Here is a 19173-nt window from a genome sequence, read left to right as displayed (position 1 = left end):
TTTATCAAAGCAGTTCTCGGTCATTCTAGCCTCATGTCAATCAGGAGTATAAGATAATTTAATACATTGCACAGTCTCAATATTGTAGAGCATATAAACAATTGGCATTAGCATCGAGATGCTTCTTTCTTGTTCAGTTTCTACAAAATACTTATTTCCAGAAATCATCTGGGTTTTTTCTCTATGCCTTTCTATACCCCAAATTTCAATAGGCATTCCACTACTATTAAAATAAATCAATTAAAAATACATTTCTACCTCAAAAATTCATTCTTTTTACTATGTTTCCATCAATACTTTTGGGGAAAAGTCAGTAAGCATAATGACACAAACTCCATTGTATAGTAATCTGAGCCCTGAAAACTTGACAGATAAATGAGGCAGGTGAATGCATATGAGTCTATGTGACCTACAGTTGGCCACATGCCTAAATTTCCCCCAGGGGACCTTTAATTGGTTAGATTTGAGGGATTAGATCCTGGTTACAATGCAAATAACCTTTAATTATTCTCTTATTTCAATCTCTATAGTGTAACTAAATTCCTAAAAATTTTCTGAGCTCAGCTTTTGGGAGAAGAGCGAAACTAAAGTATGCTGGGTTCAATTGAGAAAGAATGAGTAGACTGTGTCAGGAGGAGTGGTAAGAATTTTTGAGGCTGGGGTTAATGTGACTTCATGTTCATCACAATTTTGACTATAAACTAGCCTGAAATCAGGGATTTCCCAAGAAACTTCCAGTTCAGGGAAGACTCAAAGTTCTCTTAGCAATTACTCAGGGCTCTCTGAGGTGAGTAAAGCCCAGGATGGTTCTTCAGGACATCCCTAGTTTCACCTAGTCTCCTTAGGCAGACAAAGAAGCATCATTTACTGAGAATTTGAGCTCTCTTCCCACTGCCAAATGGGGTGTTGGTGAGGGGGTCACTGTTAGTGCTTCCCTTAAAGCCATGAAAAAAAGTGAACAGTCCTGACTGCCTGGGACAGGCTATTGGAGGAAGGGATACTTAAAGAGAGAAGTCTGAGGTATAGAAATTCAGGATATTCAGGCTGCCTTGGGTGTGCACTCTTGTCACTCCAGTCCTATCACTGCCATGGCAATGGGAATAAAATCATTTTCTAACACACAGGGGACTTTCTACTTTCACTGGATATAAAGTAATTTTTATTATTATCATTTTAATGGGTACTAATCAGCTGGTAAACATACGGGAAAAGCTTATACTAACACCTGTTCTCTGCTGGTATGGAGATCTCTTTGCAGTATTCCACATAAATAGGCTTAGTTCATTAAATACTAAATACTGTATTAATAATTGACTTCCTTGGAAACAAATTGGCCCCAATGCTGTGTGTTCTGTTTTAATTTTCCTCGTAGAGTCACAAAAAACATAGAAAGCTTCTTGTACAGGGTATTTTAACCAAGTAATCACAATTATTACTGAAAACAACAGTTCTAACGCTTTTTTGCTGGTTTCCAGGGACTTGTGAAAAATTCCCTTTTTTCCCCCTTTGCAAGACTATTCATTTCATTTAGCTTTTAAAGGCTATTTCTATACTGTCTCAACTGCAGGATCTCGCTTTCTAAAGCCAAAACACAACCTGCTTTTTTTTTAAAAAAGCAAATAAGAAGAAATCAGAACTACTTAGCTCAATTTACTAAATAGATGTATGCAATTTGGATTCAACATTATTTTTAAAATAATTTTCAGCTTTTCACTTCATATTTATTTAATCTATGAGAATAAGGATAAAACAAGGAAACCAAAACAGAGAAGTAAGATCAAATGAGGCCTGTAAAATAGGGTAAACTCATTTTTTTAGCCAGCAAGTCACCATGAATATGTTCCACCTGTGCCCCCATTGGTAAGCCTAATATGATATTAATAATAAAGTGTGTCAATGATAATGGTCACTATTTAGTGACTTTTACATGATACACACTATGCCAGGTACATTGTTCAGATGAAAAAGCCTGTAAGGTAGCTATTATTATCTCCATGTTTCAGATGAGTATACCGAGGTTCAGTGAACTTAAATTTTTAAACTACTGAGTGCTGAGTTCAGGATTTAACCTAGGGCTTAATCCCCCTACTACTCCATACCGTTTTTTCTCCTTGATAATAATAGTTACATTTACTGAGCATCTACTATGTGTGCTAGGCATTGTATACCTATCATTTCTAATCCTTATAACAACCCTATGTGATAACTACTTTAATCTCCCTTTAATAGGAAAAGAAATTGAGGTTTAGAGAGATCCAATTCCTTGTCCAGATTTGCATAGTTAGAAAGAGGCAAAACGAGATTTCAAATCCAGTTACATAACACCAAAATTGGGCTTCTTTCCATTTGACATCACCATCTGATTAAGGATTAATGGTGGATTGACAGGGAAGAATACATTTGTTAAGACTAACACTGAAGCTCATGGCCAATGATAAATTGAGGTATTAAGGAATAAACATTGTATCTATAGGATACCTGAATCACCTGATTTTCACAGGTCTGGTAAATTAATCAGAGAATTTTGGATAGGTCAAAATGAATCCAACATCTTAAAACTACATGAAATGTTTAAATATTATGTATCATTTTCTAACAGCTCTGTTGATCTTAGTGACTGGTTCACTATCTATTTGGATATTGAGTTATTGAACATCACAAAATGAGTAGAGAGGTTTGATTTAAAACCCAAGGTTCTTGATTCTTCAGACCAAGTGGTACTATAGTACAACTAATCTTCTCTATCAGCTATTTGGTCTTTCATATTTTAAGAACAAACAACATGCAATTAATGCTCTAGAGATATGGAAACCAACTTCTACTTTTTAGGATACATGTTTTTAAAGGAGATGTATATCATAGGATTATGTTTTTGAGCTCTGAAGATATTAAACAATAATGATATAATTCTGTTTTCTTGATTTGCTTACATAAGAAAATAGGTAGTACTCTGTGTGTGTATGGGGCCAGTGGGTTGCATAGAAGATTAGGTCTTTCTTAAAAGATGGGTAGCATTCTAGCTACATGACCTACATAATGTAACCCTACCTCATTTCTCAAGCCTCTGCTTTACAATTAGAATGTGCACGTCTGCCCAGGTCCAGAGGCAATCATGATGTGCCAGGAATCATACTCAAATAACCTGAGTTTTCCACAGAAGGGTAGAGAACAGCCACCAAATCAAGGTATCTCAGGCTAAGCAGTAGTCTTTTCATTGACTTCTTAGTCCATTTTTCTCCACCGACAGAAACACAATGGTGAGGCTTGCAGCTTTGGTTTCATTTGTGTTTGAATATCTCAGACCTCATCCTTGCACACTCGTTAACTCATCGAGTAACTGGAGTTTGCTATTCTATGGATGAATACAGATGGTGACTGCTCCTGATTTTTATCCATGGCCAAATTTCCTTGTGATCTTGCTGCCAATTCTACAAACTGTAATGCTACTTGCTGCCTGGATTACTACTAACCTTCCCTTATCCTTGGACATTTTCTTTGGCCACATAGTCATCTACCAAACCTGTTCAATTCCATTGAGCCTCATTCACTGTCTATATCTTCCCAAGTATGCCCCAATGGCACATCCTGTCTCCGTTTCAAGAAAGAAAAGTAATGCTGTCATTCTCACTCTATCATCCTTGAGCATCTATACCACCTGTATGAGTCCCATTGCAGTTATTTTTTAAAAATACAATTCCTGTTCTTCTTTTCTATTAGCTTCAGTTTCCCCCAATATATTTGTCAAGATGAAATGAACCAGTTAAAATCTCTGAAGAGAGACTCTACATTTTGAGCCCGATATAGCAGCTCAGTTCTCTTGTTACACTTCCACGGAAGAAACTTGCATCCAAGTACTGAATGTGTAACAGCATCCACCCAAGAGAATTGTAATGGGTTGAGGCTGCCAATTTATTGCTACTGATAAGAAGGTGTGAGCAAGTTGCTGCCCCTCTAGGCTAGAGCTCAATGAGCAAAATAATTTTTCTTCTTGTCTTCAAAGAACTTGTGTGGCTGGCAATATTCTATTCATTTAATTAACTTTCAGTTATTTCTCAGGGGTAGTAGAGATGAAAATCCTAAGTTTTCTTGTAAGGTTTGAATAAGTTCTGACAAATACATTTAAACAGTAAGAAGAAAAAGAACATACCTTCACTATTTCATACGTTTAGTTATCAGTTCAGTATTTATCTGCCTTATCAAATCAAACCCACAGCTGTTTGATGACGACCCACTACTTACAAAGCATTGTGTTAAATGCTCAGAACAACCTGTGTTGTGTTCACGAGGAGCAAAGTTATGCTGACTGCAATAGAGTCCACCAAAAAGAAAGCCAGCTTCAAATCACAATCATAATACAACTTAATACGGTATGTGTGTAGTTTGTGTTTTCTCAATTGGAATGCAACTCTTGAGGGAAGAACTTCTATTTTCTACTTTTGAAAACTTGCTATTACAAATGCCAAGCATGGTACTTTATATACACTAGAGTATGTTAGTGAAAGGAAATGGAGGCTCCATTGAGAGTCAGCTAAAGACTTCACTGTTTTGTACTGGGGCACTAAGATCAGTTACAGCGTGCACATCTAAGATACTTTGTGTCTCTACCTGTTGGAAGTGCCAGCCTGCCCATGGCTTGGAATGTTGACACTAAATTGAGTTCTGATATTTGTTGAAGTCTTTTAACAATTAGTTTATTTAGTTTTCTTAAGAATAAGGTCGCTTAGGACTTTTTACTGTTATTTTTATTATCTAATCAGATTCATATTATTTCCTGAGAAAAAATTTTTTCTAGTTTTCTAACACCTGCTCCTATGGTCTGTGTCCTTGTTTATTTTTTTGGGTATTGTTTATCTTTCAGACAATAACCTAGGGGAGTAGATTAGCATGTACACGAAAAGTATGTTCTTGAGTCCTCCCTACGGTCTGAGGATTTCAGAGGTTTTCCTCAGATCAGAGATCACTGGGCAAACTTTGCTGTGGGTCACCATCTCAAAACCCTCTGGCGCTCCTTCCTCAGTCTTATCTTTGTGTCTCTGAGAACGCTTTCATAGTTTCAAGTGCCTAGACGCAGGTTTTGTCCCGTCCCTGCTCAGTGATGATAGGCCTATGGTTAAAATATGGAGATAGAGGTTCACGACATGATATTTTGAACCATTACAGTTCTGATGGGTCTTCTCAGTCTAAAACTCTGCCTCTTCCTGGTCAAAAACCTGCTTCCTTCATGTTTTCTCACAGTGATGCTAACTGGTATGTTTCTCTTTTTAAGGGACACAATAGCACCAGGGATAATTTGGAATTTCAGTGGCCATCTAGGGGAGTTTTTGACAGGAAAAAGATTATTAAATTGAAATTAGCTTAGAACAAAAAGCAAAGACACCTTCATGAGGAAGTTGTTTTATTTGTTTCAAAGATTACTTTAACAGAGGAGACATATCCTTCTGTGTGGGTTTTTGTTTGTTTGTTTTTATTTCTGGGACTAATAAATGCTGGCTTTTAATTGTAAGTGTTGAAAAAATTGTCAAAAACCCAAACTATGTCTAAATCAGTTTTCTGCCACTCTCTTTTGTGTGTATGTATGTCAGGTATTTTTCTACATTTAAATTTTCTTCCCTCTTCTTACAGAGGGAGCATAATTGCTTTTGCATATTAATCTTCTATCTTGTAACTGTGTTATAATTGCTGATGAGTTCCAGGAGTTTTTGCTGTTGTTGATTCTATGTTTTTTTCTACATAAACAATCATGTCATATAAGTACTTTTTACACCAATAATTTCATATTTAATGAAGATGACTCCCTCTTGTCACCTATGACTTTTCCCCTTTTTTTCTCCTCTCTGAAGAAACATGAAAGATTGATTTAAAAATTTTTTTAAAGTCAGTTAAGTATCCACTCAAGAATATTTAGTCCAGATAAATTGTCTAAAATGTCCAAAGGAAAGTAAAAATTAGTTATTAAGTTGCATTTCTTTTTGTGTTTTGTTTTGTGTTTCTCTTTAGGTGTATTTACATAATAGCCTTTGTAACTATAGATACAAAATAAGACAAAGGTATAGTTCTAAGATAAAAGACGTGTTTTAGCTTAATTCAAAGACTTTAAAAACTAGATTACTGTATATGCATGATATCACCACAGTAAATTTCTCATGATTTAACCTTCTTAAATATCCTACATTAGTTTGGTGAATTAAGTAGTGTCACTGTTTCTATAACTTGGTCAAAGTTTAAAATTATATGTACATAATTATGCTCAACTAAATGGAATGATAATGATGAATAACTCTTTATTGAAGTTAAGTCAATGTACAGTGTTGTATTAGTTTCAGGTGTACCAATATAATAATTCAATAATTCTATACATTATTCAGGTCTCATCACAATGTGTATTCTTAATCCCCTTTATCTATTTCACCCATTCGGTCACTCTCCTCCCCTCTGGCAGCCGCCAGTTTGTTCTCTGCAATTTAAGAGTCTGGAGTTTTTGTTTGTTTGTTCATGTCTTTTTTTCTTCATTTGTTTGTTTGTTTCTTAAATTCCACAAATGAGTAAAATCATATGGCATATATCTCTGTCTGACTTATTTCATTTAGCATTATACCCTCTAGGTCCATCCATGTTGTTGCAAATGGCAAGATATCATTCTTTTTTATGGCTAAGTAACATTCCATTGTGTGTGTGTGTGTGTGTGTGTGTGTGTGTGTGTATGTGTATATGTGTGTGTATGTATGTGTATATGTGTGTGTGTATATATATGTATGTGTATATGTGTGTGTGTATATATATGTATGTGTATATGTGCGTGTGTGTATCACATCTTCTTTATCCATCCATCTATTGAAGGACACTAGGTTTTTAAAGATTCAATTTTATGAAATTCTTATATCCTACAAACTATGATTTAATGTGAACTAAAATCGGTAATTTCTAGATACTTAACTAAATTTAAGACCTTAGACAAATGATTAAATTAATTAATAAATAATCTTTGGAAGCTTGCACAATTTCTAGGTAAGCAACAGATACAAACATTGGTTAGCTGAACCTAAATTTAATTTATTCTTATGTCTTATAATGGCAATAGATTAACAAAATATGCAAATGATTTTGAATGACATTATATATGTTTATTTTTGCCTTCTTAAATAAGTGTTCATGTGAAAAAATAAGCAATTTCAAGATTGTTCTGTTCTCTGGTTTTCTCTTGTGTCTAGAGAGAAAAAATGATTACTTTTTTTCAACTAAATGATTGCTTTGGTTAAAGAAAAAAATCTACATACATGATTATTTAAAGTAGGTACAATAGTTATGGAAATATACATATATGTATACAAGGTAATGAACTTTGTTTTTTTTTAAATTTTAAATGTTACATGATACATTTATTGTATATTATACTGCAAATTTCATTGAATGATGTATGAAACTTCCAAGGCCCAGAGTGCTGTCATTTGTTTTGGTGGTACTAAGATCAATCCTCTCCAGAAGCCACAAGTTATCTTTTAGGTTAACACAGGCTCCTCATGATTTTAAGAATCACTTGCAATTATAGATTATACGCTATTTCAAGCTGATATGACTAATAAATGCAATAGACTTATGTGATAACTAAGGCTTTGTCACCAAAGGTATTAGCTGCATTTCTAAAACATCCACCTAAATAGTTCCTGTATAATCGGAAATCTACAGATTTGATATTCTGAAAAAATCCCCAGAGAATAATTGCCCTTGAACCTTGATGAAAAAGAAATGAGCAGGTATTGTTAATAACTCATGTAACAGTGAAATTCCAAGGTGTTGATAATTGGGGTAATGTTTACCAATTTAAAGCAACATTACTTCTTTCTTAATTTTGAACATCCACTCCATAAAGGGAACTTAAACAGAGAGTTCTCTTTAAATGACAAGTATATATGTAGACAATTCTTACCAAAACTTTGGAATAAGCTAGTGATTGCAAAAGTAGACAACTTCCATGCAAAACAATGAAATAAAATTAATTTTCTGGTTCTTTAGCACTCTTTTTCTTACCGTTTGCTCTACCACTAATGTTGCCTGTTAGTATACCTTGACATCATTTATTAACTGACTAAAAAATTTCTCAAAAATATCTTCCTTATCTTTGTCCTGCTACTTTTAACTTCCTACGTTCTTTTGCCACTTAAATCAGTACCAAACTCTCTGGCATATTTTTCTAAATTAATAGCTACTGTTATAATTTAACTTATTGCCAACAAAATTAATAATTACTAATTAATTATTAAACAGTTCAGAAAATAGGCTCTCTTTTACCATCCTCTTCTGATACTTAAGTATGCCTCACATCATTTATTTTTATTTTTTAAATATTTAATTAATTTATTTATTTGAAAGAGAGAGAGTGTGTGCACGTGTGTGTGAGTGGGGGGAGGGGAGGAACAGAGGGAGAGGGACAAGCAGATTCTAAGTTGAGTCAGGAGCCCTCAGGGGGAGGGAAGGGGCCTCCATCTCATGACTCAGATCATGACCTGAACCAAAATCCAGAGTCAGAGGCTTAACCTACTGAGCCACCCAAGTGCCCCCTCACATCATTTAATACCAACCTTTCAGGCTTATAAAAATTGAACCTTGACCTCATGTTAACTAAAAGCTCTTGTTGAAGTTATTAAAATCCTATCAGCAAAATCTAGCCCATCAGAAGTGAAAATTAATATTGGGGCTATCCTTAGTATAATTATTATATTATATTATATTAATCTATTAATATAATAGTTTGCTCATAGACAATCTGGCTTGTTTTGAAGGAATTATTTAACTCCACTCGAGAAATCTTATATGTTTGAGAAATGCAAATGTTTCATTGCTGTTATCCTGGACATTACCCTTACTTTCAATATAGTCCATGACCCAGTAGGACATTACTTCTGATATGAGTATTAAACTTATATATTCGCTACACACTGACTTATTCCATGTATTCATTCTAATTATTAGAAACTTTGTGAACTACAATTATCCCACAGAAGAGAATAATATGACTGTAATAGATAGTCTTAAACTTGTCTCTGGTCTTGTCAAACATCTTAAATGACACTAATCTGCCCTGGAAACTCAACAGTTTTAAATTTATTGCCCAGCATTGTCATGGACAACTCAAAAGCTATTGGTTTTATTTTACCTCGCTAAGGAAGAGGAATCCTAAAGTAAATACTTCTTTGCCTGACCTTTATGTTACAAGGCAAGTAAAACAACCCATGACTAAGAAAAATAATACACACAGTTGGATTCTGGTACACGTTTCATTGGATTAGGTTTTATAATCTTTATACTCCTGGCTTCAAGACTTGTTAGAAGGACTAGTAATCATTTTTCTGTGGTAATTGTTTTATAGTTAGCTGATGTATCTTATTCAGAATCTTAAGTGCTACAGCACAGCCATTTTTACATTAGGGTGACTCAACAACTCACCTCTTAAGAAAAGGAAAAGGATGGACTAACCTTTGTACAATAACCAATCATGCTCTCTGGACACCCTCCTGATCTTGATCAGCAACATCCTGGCAATGAAGAAAATGTAAATATCATGGATTAATATCCCATGGTCTGTATTTGTCTTCTCTTGGTCAAAAAGGAGGACTGAAGAAAAAAAGCAGGACCTGACAGCTAAAAATTTTCCTGGCATTATCAGGTCCTGGTGTTGCTAGGCGCTGTCCTGATTCTCATAGCCAGGTATTGATGTTCTCCAGTTAAACATAAACAATTTCTCTGAACACCAATACCAGATAAGGTCTCTTATCTGACCATGACAGTGAAGGATCAAGACAAAAGCAAGAGCATATCATAATTCTGTCCAAACACAAACAAAACATGAACATTTTTAAACCACAAGAACTATCAAGCATCCACCTATCATGGCTAATGTATATGACTACTTATTCTTTGGCAATTACAGCTCTAAGTTCAGTCTGTGTTTTCTTACTTCTAGTTAGACTTTTTGGGATCACCAATCAGAATTACTTGCACTTCAAGTCAGCATCAAATCCAAAAACAAAGCTTTGCTTCCCTAAATACTCCCTAAAAGCACCTAATGTGAACCTGAATACTATATATAATTAGACATTTCCAACATTTTAACATGTCCTATGGTTAATAGTCTTCCTCTTTGAAACAGCAATAAATTTAACTTTAACTGTAAATGTATTTTTGTAGGTCTTTGGCTGGGGGACATTGACAGTCAATCAATAAACTATAATTCCTGATTTAAGAAGTGTATAATCTAATGTGGAAACAGGTAACTCTTTGTCAGCACTTATTATGCAAAAAGGTAGGTAATTAATATGTTAAAAAGTGATATCATTACAGAGAAGAAAACATAGTTTGTTCCATTGCTGGAGAAGGTGCTATAAGAGTTTCATAAAAAAGAAAGCATTTAAGGTGAACTTTGAAGGATGAAAAGAATAAAAGCAACAGAATGAAAGATAATGCTAATAAGGAGGGAGGAACTTATTGATAGATGGAAATGGCATGAGCAGTAACATTGCAGGGTGAAACTCGATCCTTTATTCAGTGACACCAGATAGTCAGGGGCAATGCAATTAAACCTGGCACAGCAAACAATGGAATTTGGACTCTAGCATGTATGTGGTGGGAGAAATGAAAGGCACTAAGTGAAACAGTGTATAATCATAGTACACTTTAAGAAAACAACCCAAGTGAGAGAGTGAAAATAGAGTTACCTAGGGTGGAGACCTATGACAATTACAAAACCATTGCAATTGTCCTGAACTCAAGCAGGCAGTAGGAAGAGACCCGAGGGGACAGATTCAAGATGAAATATTTTGAATTAGAGTACTACTGCACTCAGTGACCAATAGAATATGTGGACTGAAGATCCAGAGAGAACCTAAAGATGATTCCAGTATGAAGTAGAGGGAAGATATAAATCCTACTTGGACCTGTTAAGATTGTTGCACATTGAACATTCCAATGGGAATAGGAAAAAGCTTCTGGAAAAAAATTTGGAATATAGAAGAGAAGTCTAGTCTGGAGAAAGATAAGCAGGTCAAAAATGAAAATGAGGCTTCTCAAGAAGAGGTAGTAAAATGAATAAAAGGTTGAGGACTGAAATCTGGAATCCTAGAGAATCCCATTAGTTTAGGGACATATAGAGATGAGATAAGAATGTACATAGAAACCAGAACAGAGCAAGGAAATAAAAGGATCCTTAAAAACAATGTAATAAGTACACAGTAAATATTTTCTGAATAAATAATGAGTTATAATTTCTTTTTTTTTAAGATTTTATTTATTTATATGACAGAGAGACAGCCAGCGAGAGAGGGAACACAGCAGGGGAGTGGGAGAGGAAGAAGCAGGCTCCCAGCGGAGGAGCCCGATGTGGGGCTCGATCCCAGAACGCCGGGATCACGCCCTGAGGCGAAGGCAGATGCTCAACGACTGTGCTACCCAGGTGCCCCAAATAATGAGTTATAATTTCTAATTGAAAGTTTTCCTCTCAAAATATCCCATATTTCTCTACTTTGGACACATTTTGTTAAATAGAGGCAAATATTTCCTCTGATTTTCCTGCTATAAATGGCTAACCTAAAAATCTTGCCATGATCGATATCAGACTCTTAGACTTCTCCTTTCTGAGAAACACTGGCAAAGCATATATACTCAATCCTATTTATTTTTCTTAAATTACTTTGCCTGCATTGTACTGCCTGAGTAGTCAAGAGGCCCCAGAATATCTGATATACATAAACAAAGAAACAGGAAATAGTTAATGGCTGCTTCTGCAGCAGCTCAGTAAATTAGAATAATCAAATGCATCTTGGAGTAAACTCATGTGCACATAGCTGTAAACAGTAATCTCCATTCTTTTAAAAGCACAAATCATTTCTTAGAACAATTCATAATCATTCTCATTTCAAGGTCTAGATGAGAATAAGTCATAATGAGAGAATTTGTACTTTCTAATTAGAGTTGATTTTTTAAAGCAGAGGAATGAAATGGTGGATTACTACAAAGGGGAGAAAGTCTATAGTCAATTATTTGAAGAAAAAGAAAGAGAACTTAAAACATGTCCAAATCAAATAGAGATAAAAAGTTTTGGTTATTCAGGAAAATTCACAAAGCATATATCCTTTCTCCCAGAATCCCACAGAATTTTGTATAATAGAGGTAAGACAGTACTGTGAGTTGCTGTGGAAAAAGAATTTGGTGGGTTGGCCATGCTTTGAAAAGGCCTCCATTTTGGGCGTGTGCCAGGTTTCCCTGAGCACCCAGTGCACACAATTACTGCATTTGCATGTGTAAATTGGGTAATGGCGTGCCTAACTATCAGATTTGTATGTGAAAATGCCATCAGCATATGCAGTATTGGTTGTGTGCCCACTAAAAAAGAACTTTTAACGGGGTTGCATTAGTTGGGGAGTAAAATTTCTGAGAATTTGAGACAAGGTTCTTCATTCCTGGATCCACTATAGATGCCCCTATAGATAATCCGCACCCCCGATAATTCCTTTGTTGTATTTCCTCTCAAATTCTATCTAGGGAAGGAAATTCATCAGAGGACCATTTGACCAACTCTAATTAGCACAGAGCAAAACTGTACCCAAGTAACTCTTGGCAGTGCCTATCTGAGCCAAATGAACAGACTGTGGCACAACCAATCCATTCATCTTGGCCATCTTAACAATCAACATGGATCTATGCAAAATTGACTTGGGGTTTTTCCTCCTCAAGACACAATATTCCTCAATCAGCTTTCTTGTCACGTAATTTTACTTTTCTGAAGACTTCAGTGTTCTTAATTGCATCATAGAAGGAATAGACAAAACTATTTTCTTCCACCTCCCAAAATATGTAAGACATAATGATAATTATTTCACCCTGCTTCAGTGGATTTCTTCCTTCTAGAAGTTTCCATGCTTGTATATTAGTACCTTAGAATGTAAACCTGAGTCTGTCTGCGAATTTCCCCAAGAAACATAGTGATCATATTTCCTGAATAAAAAATTGGTTCACATAGTATGAGGATAATGCAACTGAATACTTGAAATTGGAATTTGCTTAAAAAAATCTGAGAAGTTTGGCTGTTTAGCTAAAAGGTGCCTTATTCTGGGTAACTCCCTTCTCTGATAATGTTTACTTCTCCTGCCCTCCCCCCAACAGCAAAAAAAAAAAAAAAAAAAAAAAAAAAATCACCTCAATGTAAAATAGCTGTCATGATACACCCCTCTAGAAGCCTGCTTTCTGCTGTCGAAAGTGAGTGTTTGTGCAGAAATTGCTCATCCCAACTCAGGATTTAATCTCTTGATATAATCTTCTGTCATATTGCTGAAAACAAACTGATTCTGTATCACTTGGTCTTCTTTTCACCTACTCATCTTTCCAGCAGTCTTACTCAAAGTTTTTTCTGAGTAATATTTAATAAAAAAATACCTAGAAAACTACTGAGAAATGCAGATCTCATTCCTCATTCCAGACGTATGAATTGGAATTTGGAGGAGTAAGGCCTGGAAATCTATAATTTAATAAGTTCCTCAGGTAATTTTGCAGACTAGAATGTACATGTTGTACAGTTTTATCTTGGTTTTGTTATTTGCTTTATTCCGTTTAGCTGTGAAGGTTCTCAGTATTGAGTTGCAACCTAACTATCAAAGGCATGCATCGCTACTCCTCCCTTTAATACAGACAGGATCATTATACTGGTTTGTAGTTATGAGAATGAAATCTTAGCAAGAAAATACAACATGAATATTCAAAATAAATGTTGTAACATAAAACATGCTTCTGTCCAGGAAGATCATTGCCTTACTCAATCTGCCTGCTTTGCCTACAGATATTTTCGAGACATGGCAACCTGAAAGACCCAAGATCATCTCTACTTAAGGTTTGCCATATAATGGGCATCTCTCAAGTAGTTATCCCTGTTCCAAGAATGTATGCAGTAGGTGATAAGAGCAGACTGATTTATGGTCACTCAATATCGGAAAGGTGTAGCATTCCATTTCACAAATAGTATTCTGCTAGATTAGAAAATATCATAAACACATTGGAGAATCCTCAGCCCAGAAACCATAAACCACTGTATTTTTTTCCCTACATTTTAATTTAGCTATCTGTTTTGGATTACATAAATAAAAATGAGCCTGTATTTTCTTTATAAAATAAATCAGTCTCTCTACATAGGAATCACTAGTTACATTGAACATTAAGGCATACATAAAATTGTATCCTTAAAAGACATGAAAACATTTCTCAATGAGAAAGAAGCTGCTCACGGTGACCTTCATGTTGAACAGTGGGGGGTCAGCACTGGCACTAAATCATTTTGATTCACAGATGAGATCAACATATTCATATTTGTTTGCCAAATGTGTATTTTAATTTAAGCTTTCTCTGATTGATGCGTGTAATTTATGCTACCCAGAACTAAGGCGTCATATTTTTCTTTTTTCCTAACTAACAGGGGGAGACTTTCTTGGAAACAGATAAAGGAAAGAGTCCAGTAATTTGTAGCAATGTGACTACAGCCACACATGTCCTAGAATTAATGTTCTTCATTAGGGTGAGTAGGATCAGCTGTATGTATACATCAGGTTTTTAATTAACTCAGTCCCCACAACAGGATTCATGATTCAAACTGTTAGCATTTTTTTCTTAAATCACAAAATAAAAAAATTGGGTGGCACATTTTTTTCACACGCAAAAAAAAAAAAAGGAGGGGATACTCAGAGAAATGAAAGGCTCTTTGTATAATACTGAGAGTGCTCAGAAGATCTTTATAATCCTGTGTTAATCAGATAAAGAAGAACTTGGCATTGAATGATTCCAAAGAGATGCTGAAAATTCAACCATTGTGACAGTTTTCTCTCTGTATAATAGATATGATTTCAGTTTATTTGTATCGATGTCTTTAAACTAACATTTGGAATTTGTTAGATATTTTTAACTACCTTGTTCTTGCAGAACTGACCCGGTGATATTTTAATAAAACACAACCAATTTAAAGAAACTTCAATAAGGCAACATGAGGAGCTTAAGCGAGGGGTGAGGGGAGAAACTTTTTATAGCAGCTTCGTTCTCTGAGATCATATTAACATAAATTTGACAGTTAATCTCCATATTGCAAAAAGGCTGCCCAGACTTATTTAATTAAACTTAGAACAAATATGTTTCTTTATTTGCCAGGTACAGCTTTTATCTTAAAATGTCCACTTCCAATTATGATGCAAAACTATGGTTTAGGGCAGGAGCATGGGGGCAGTGGGTGGTAAGACCAGTGCAGATGGAGGGATATGTAGCTAAGGAGAAAGCTGGCTGCTGATGCAGTGCCCCTGGTTCCCATGATCCTGAAGAAATTCCATGAAAGATGCTGATGACTTGTAAAAGTTATTTCTTTGCTTTAAACTTTAAATGATAGAATTAAAATTGCTAGAGTTATTTTTCTCAAATACATTTAAAATCTATTCTTTAATAAATATTTGAATAAACATCCAAACTATTTATCCAAAGAACTAGCTCAAATAATGTATATGAAAAGAACTTTGGAAGAATGAGCAAAGCCTCGATATCAGGAGGCACTGAATTTATACTTTGGATCTGTCTCATACTTAACCGCAAATAATTTAACCTTTCTGAACCTCAGGCTCCTCTTCTTTTAACTGAGGTTAAGAGCATCTCATATTTTTGGTGAGGATGAAATATGATGATTCATTCATTCAATAAGTATCTATGAGATATTTTCTTTATGCCAGTCCCTATTGTAGGCAATAGTGAACAAAGTAATGTTCCTGCCGTCATGGAGCTTACATTCTAGTGGAGAAAACAGGAATAAAGGGATTCTTTAAAGTTATGTGGTTTTAAGTTCTGTGAAGGTACACCACAGAATAAGAGGATAAAGGGTGGTGGCAGTGGGAAGGTGATATGTACATGGGGGTGGGCAGAGGTCTCTCTGAGAAAGGGACATTTGATTAGACTAGAATGAAATGAGAAAGCATTTAAGTCAAGCAGAGAAAGACAATTATCATATGGTTTCACTCATTTATGGAACATAATAAGTAGGAAGATCAGTAGGAGAAGAAAGGGAAGAAGAAAGGGGGGGTAAACAGAAGGGGGAATGAACCATGAGAGACTATGGACTCTGGGAAACAAACTGAGGGCTTCAGAGGGGAGGGGGGTGGGGGAATGGGATAGGCTGGTAATGGGTATTAAGGAGGGCATATATTGCAATATATGAACCATGGAACTTTACATCAAAAACTAGGGATGTACTGTATGGTGACTAACATAATATAATAAAAATTATTATTAAAAAAAAAGAATGAAATGAGAAAGCAAAGCCTAAGAAGTATGGGGGAAGAGAGGTCCAGGTAAAGGGAGCTGTAGGCTCAAATTCCTGATTTTGCTTATTCAAATAATAACCAGGCCAGCAGAGGGTGAGGCTTGAAAGGGAGGAAATGAAAAACATCAGACCTGGCTCCAGGTTAACTTTCTCACCATTTCCGACCACCAACCCTCTTATAATTCATGGGAACCTGAAGGCTTTAGTTTGACTCTGGGATGGAATGGCTTGATGGTAGGGAAGTGACAGGATCTGGATTGCATTTTACAAACATCACTCTGCCTGCTATGTGCAGCATAGACTGTCATAAGACAGGGGGAGAACAAGAAAGACGTAAGAGATGATCGCTGTTTTCCAGGCAAGACATTACAGTAGCTTGGATTGTGGTAGTAAGGATGGAGGAGATAAAAGTGATCAGATACAGGACATTCTTTGAAGATAGAACTGACAATATTTGCTAATGGATTGGATCCTGTTCCCCTTGAACAAACTAAACAAATAAAGGATATTTTACTCAAGGTCACTGTATAAAAAATAAACCAATAAAAAACCAAATAGTTTCAGAAATGCAGAAAACAAGCAAGCTTTCTCAACTGAGACAATAATACGGCTAGATATCACACAGGACTTACCACAATGCCACTGTGGTATAAAGGTGATAGAAAGCCTCAGCCTCTGTTAACTGTGTTAAAATCCTAAAGTACAATGAAATCCTTACAATGATTTGTGTGTGTATATATATATATACACACACAATGTGGGACTCTGAACAAAAAAACAGCAGCCATCTAAAAATAGAGGCAATGTCATGAAATAAACATGATGATGGACTACTCTTCTCTACTACTCAGGAAGAAGTTAACAGGTCAGACCAACTCAGTGGAGTTTTCACACCAACAGAAGATAATTTTCCATGTTATAAATCCCAAAAGGACAAGCCTGTGTATTTTTCTTCTTCATATCATCAGGATCTACTTCATGTTAGATGGTCATTTAATATTTATTGGAATGAACACAAGTGAAAAATATAAGAGCTTTTTAGGAATAGCTCATAAAACAACTTCCAAATATCTAGCCTCTGCAAGCAACATTTTGGGTCATTGTGAGACTTGAGGAAATTGCCATTTACCAGTTACAGATACAAAATATTTGTGGTCTTTTTATTCCTCTCAATAAAACATCCTTCTGTCATATTATAGCCTGGATGCTTGCACAATTTGGAACTGCTGCCAATCAACTTGGAAGCCTTGTTTCCATGTCTCTCACTGTGGCCAAAAGCCAATGCAAGTGACACTTGCCCACAGAGTAACTTGAACCCTCCATGCCACAAACATCTCCAGCACATGGTTTCCATTATCATAATCCTGGTCATCTGTCAAAAGTGAAGAGCAGGAGGTTGTAACTCTGAGGAAAGAAGATAGGCTAGAAAGATTTACTAGAGGGAGGAGAGCATCTTCCCTTCATGACATGAGGGGGTGGTCATGAACTTGGCTGCCACATATGTGCATTTTAAGCTGACTGGCCTATCTTCCAATGGGAATCAGACTGCTGAGTTGAAGGTTTCTGCTCCTTGTTACCCATACACTGTATCCCAACCTCTGAAATTCTTCTATATTGAGTTTCAAGCTCCCAGGAACACTTCAGCTTCTCCGTCACACAGTGGAATGGCTGAGTAGTTTTCTGAGAACTTTGTAGACTCAGAAAACTGAGTGAGTTCTCTTCTTTTCCTTGAGCAGTATTAAGTCATTATGTCTTGAGAATACGGAAGAGGATAGCAGAGCATAAAAATCAGGAATAAAATAACTTTTCCCTTTCGAATAACATTCAAAATAATATATTTATTTGTTTCTCATCAATTGGTGAAATATGATACCAAAATAATTCTGATACTCTGGGCAAATGAAATCTTTCACTTCTTTAACATAAATCACTCTACTTCTGATAGATTAATTTTGCATGCATTTATTTGTTTGATAAAGGTAGATGGGATAGAAATTATTTCTACAATTTTATAGATATAAAATATGCTCATCCAGGTCAAGGGACATGTCCCAAAATGCATAGAATGTAATGAGCCGGGATTCTGATGTGGGTCCTCATACTTGAGAAGGTACAGAAACTTTGCAAGACTTTGTAACACCTATTTACTAGAATTATGTATCAGTCAGGGTTCTTAGTAGACCAAATCAGTTTTGGCGAATTTAAGCAGAAATCCAATTTATTCAAAGATTCTTGCGTAGCTTTCAGAATTGCCAAGAGGGCTGAGAAATGGTGCCATTTATGTGTCCAAAATCTTTGATGAGAGACTTCTATCATATCCATGAGCAGTCATAATACTTGGTCATTAAATGTCCACTTAAGGAATGCTTTGTACACAGAAATATTTAACTATTATTCATGGGCTAAAACCTAGCATAATCTATATTTTCTCTTCCTTTACTCTGTAGTACTTAGTAAACTGACAGGTAGAAGAACTTAATGATATGCCTTTCCCCTTTAACTCCTGCATATCAGTCTATAAGAAGTAGAAGATTAGGTACCATGAGATCTGGCTTTGAGTCCTATATCAACACCTACAGCCTATGTGCCTTCAATTCTCAGATACCTTACCTTTCCTATTTACCTCGAAGAGTGACTGTTCAGTCATTCAGGAAGTATTTATTGAGGGGCTGAGATTACTATGAAAGTGATTTGTAGACTATAAAGTTCAGTGACAACTGTTGTTACCACACAGTTTTAATTATACCCTGGCACTTATTTATAACTGTTTCATGTTTCTGGTCTTTCCCTCCTGAACTTTACCATAGTTGATTCCTCTTTTAATAAAGAGACTGTTAGCCCATAGT

The 19173-nt window shown here is 35.6% G+C and overlaps 1 long non-coding RNA gene across 1 annotated transcript in view; it reads right to left on the bottom strand.

Moving 5' to 3' along the window:
* The window catches only part of LOC130542904 (uncharacterized), a 110167-nt gene extending 100387 nt beyond the window's left edge, over window positions 1-9780 (bottom strand). Inside the window, exon 1 of the long non-coding RNA XR_008957780.1 lies at window positions 9472-9780. This is a non-coding gene — a long non-coding RNA (uncharacterized LOC130542904). The remainder of the gene's footprint in view (window positions 1-9471) is intronic.
* Between the last annotated feature and the right edge of the window lie 9393 nt (window positions 9781-19173).

Source organism: Ursus arctos, unplaced genomic scaffold (genome assembly GCF_023065955.2).
Source record: "Ursus arctos isolate Adak ecotype North America unplaced genomic scaffold, UrsArc2.0 scaffold_6, whole genome shotgun sequence".
In the NCBI taxonomy this organism is placed as follows: domain Eukaryota; kingdom Metazoa; phylum Chordata; class Mammalia; order Carnivora; family Ursidae; genus Ursus; species Ursus arctos.
This window is presented reverse-complemented; position numbering and strand designations above follow the sequence as displayed.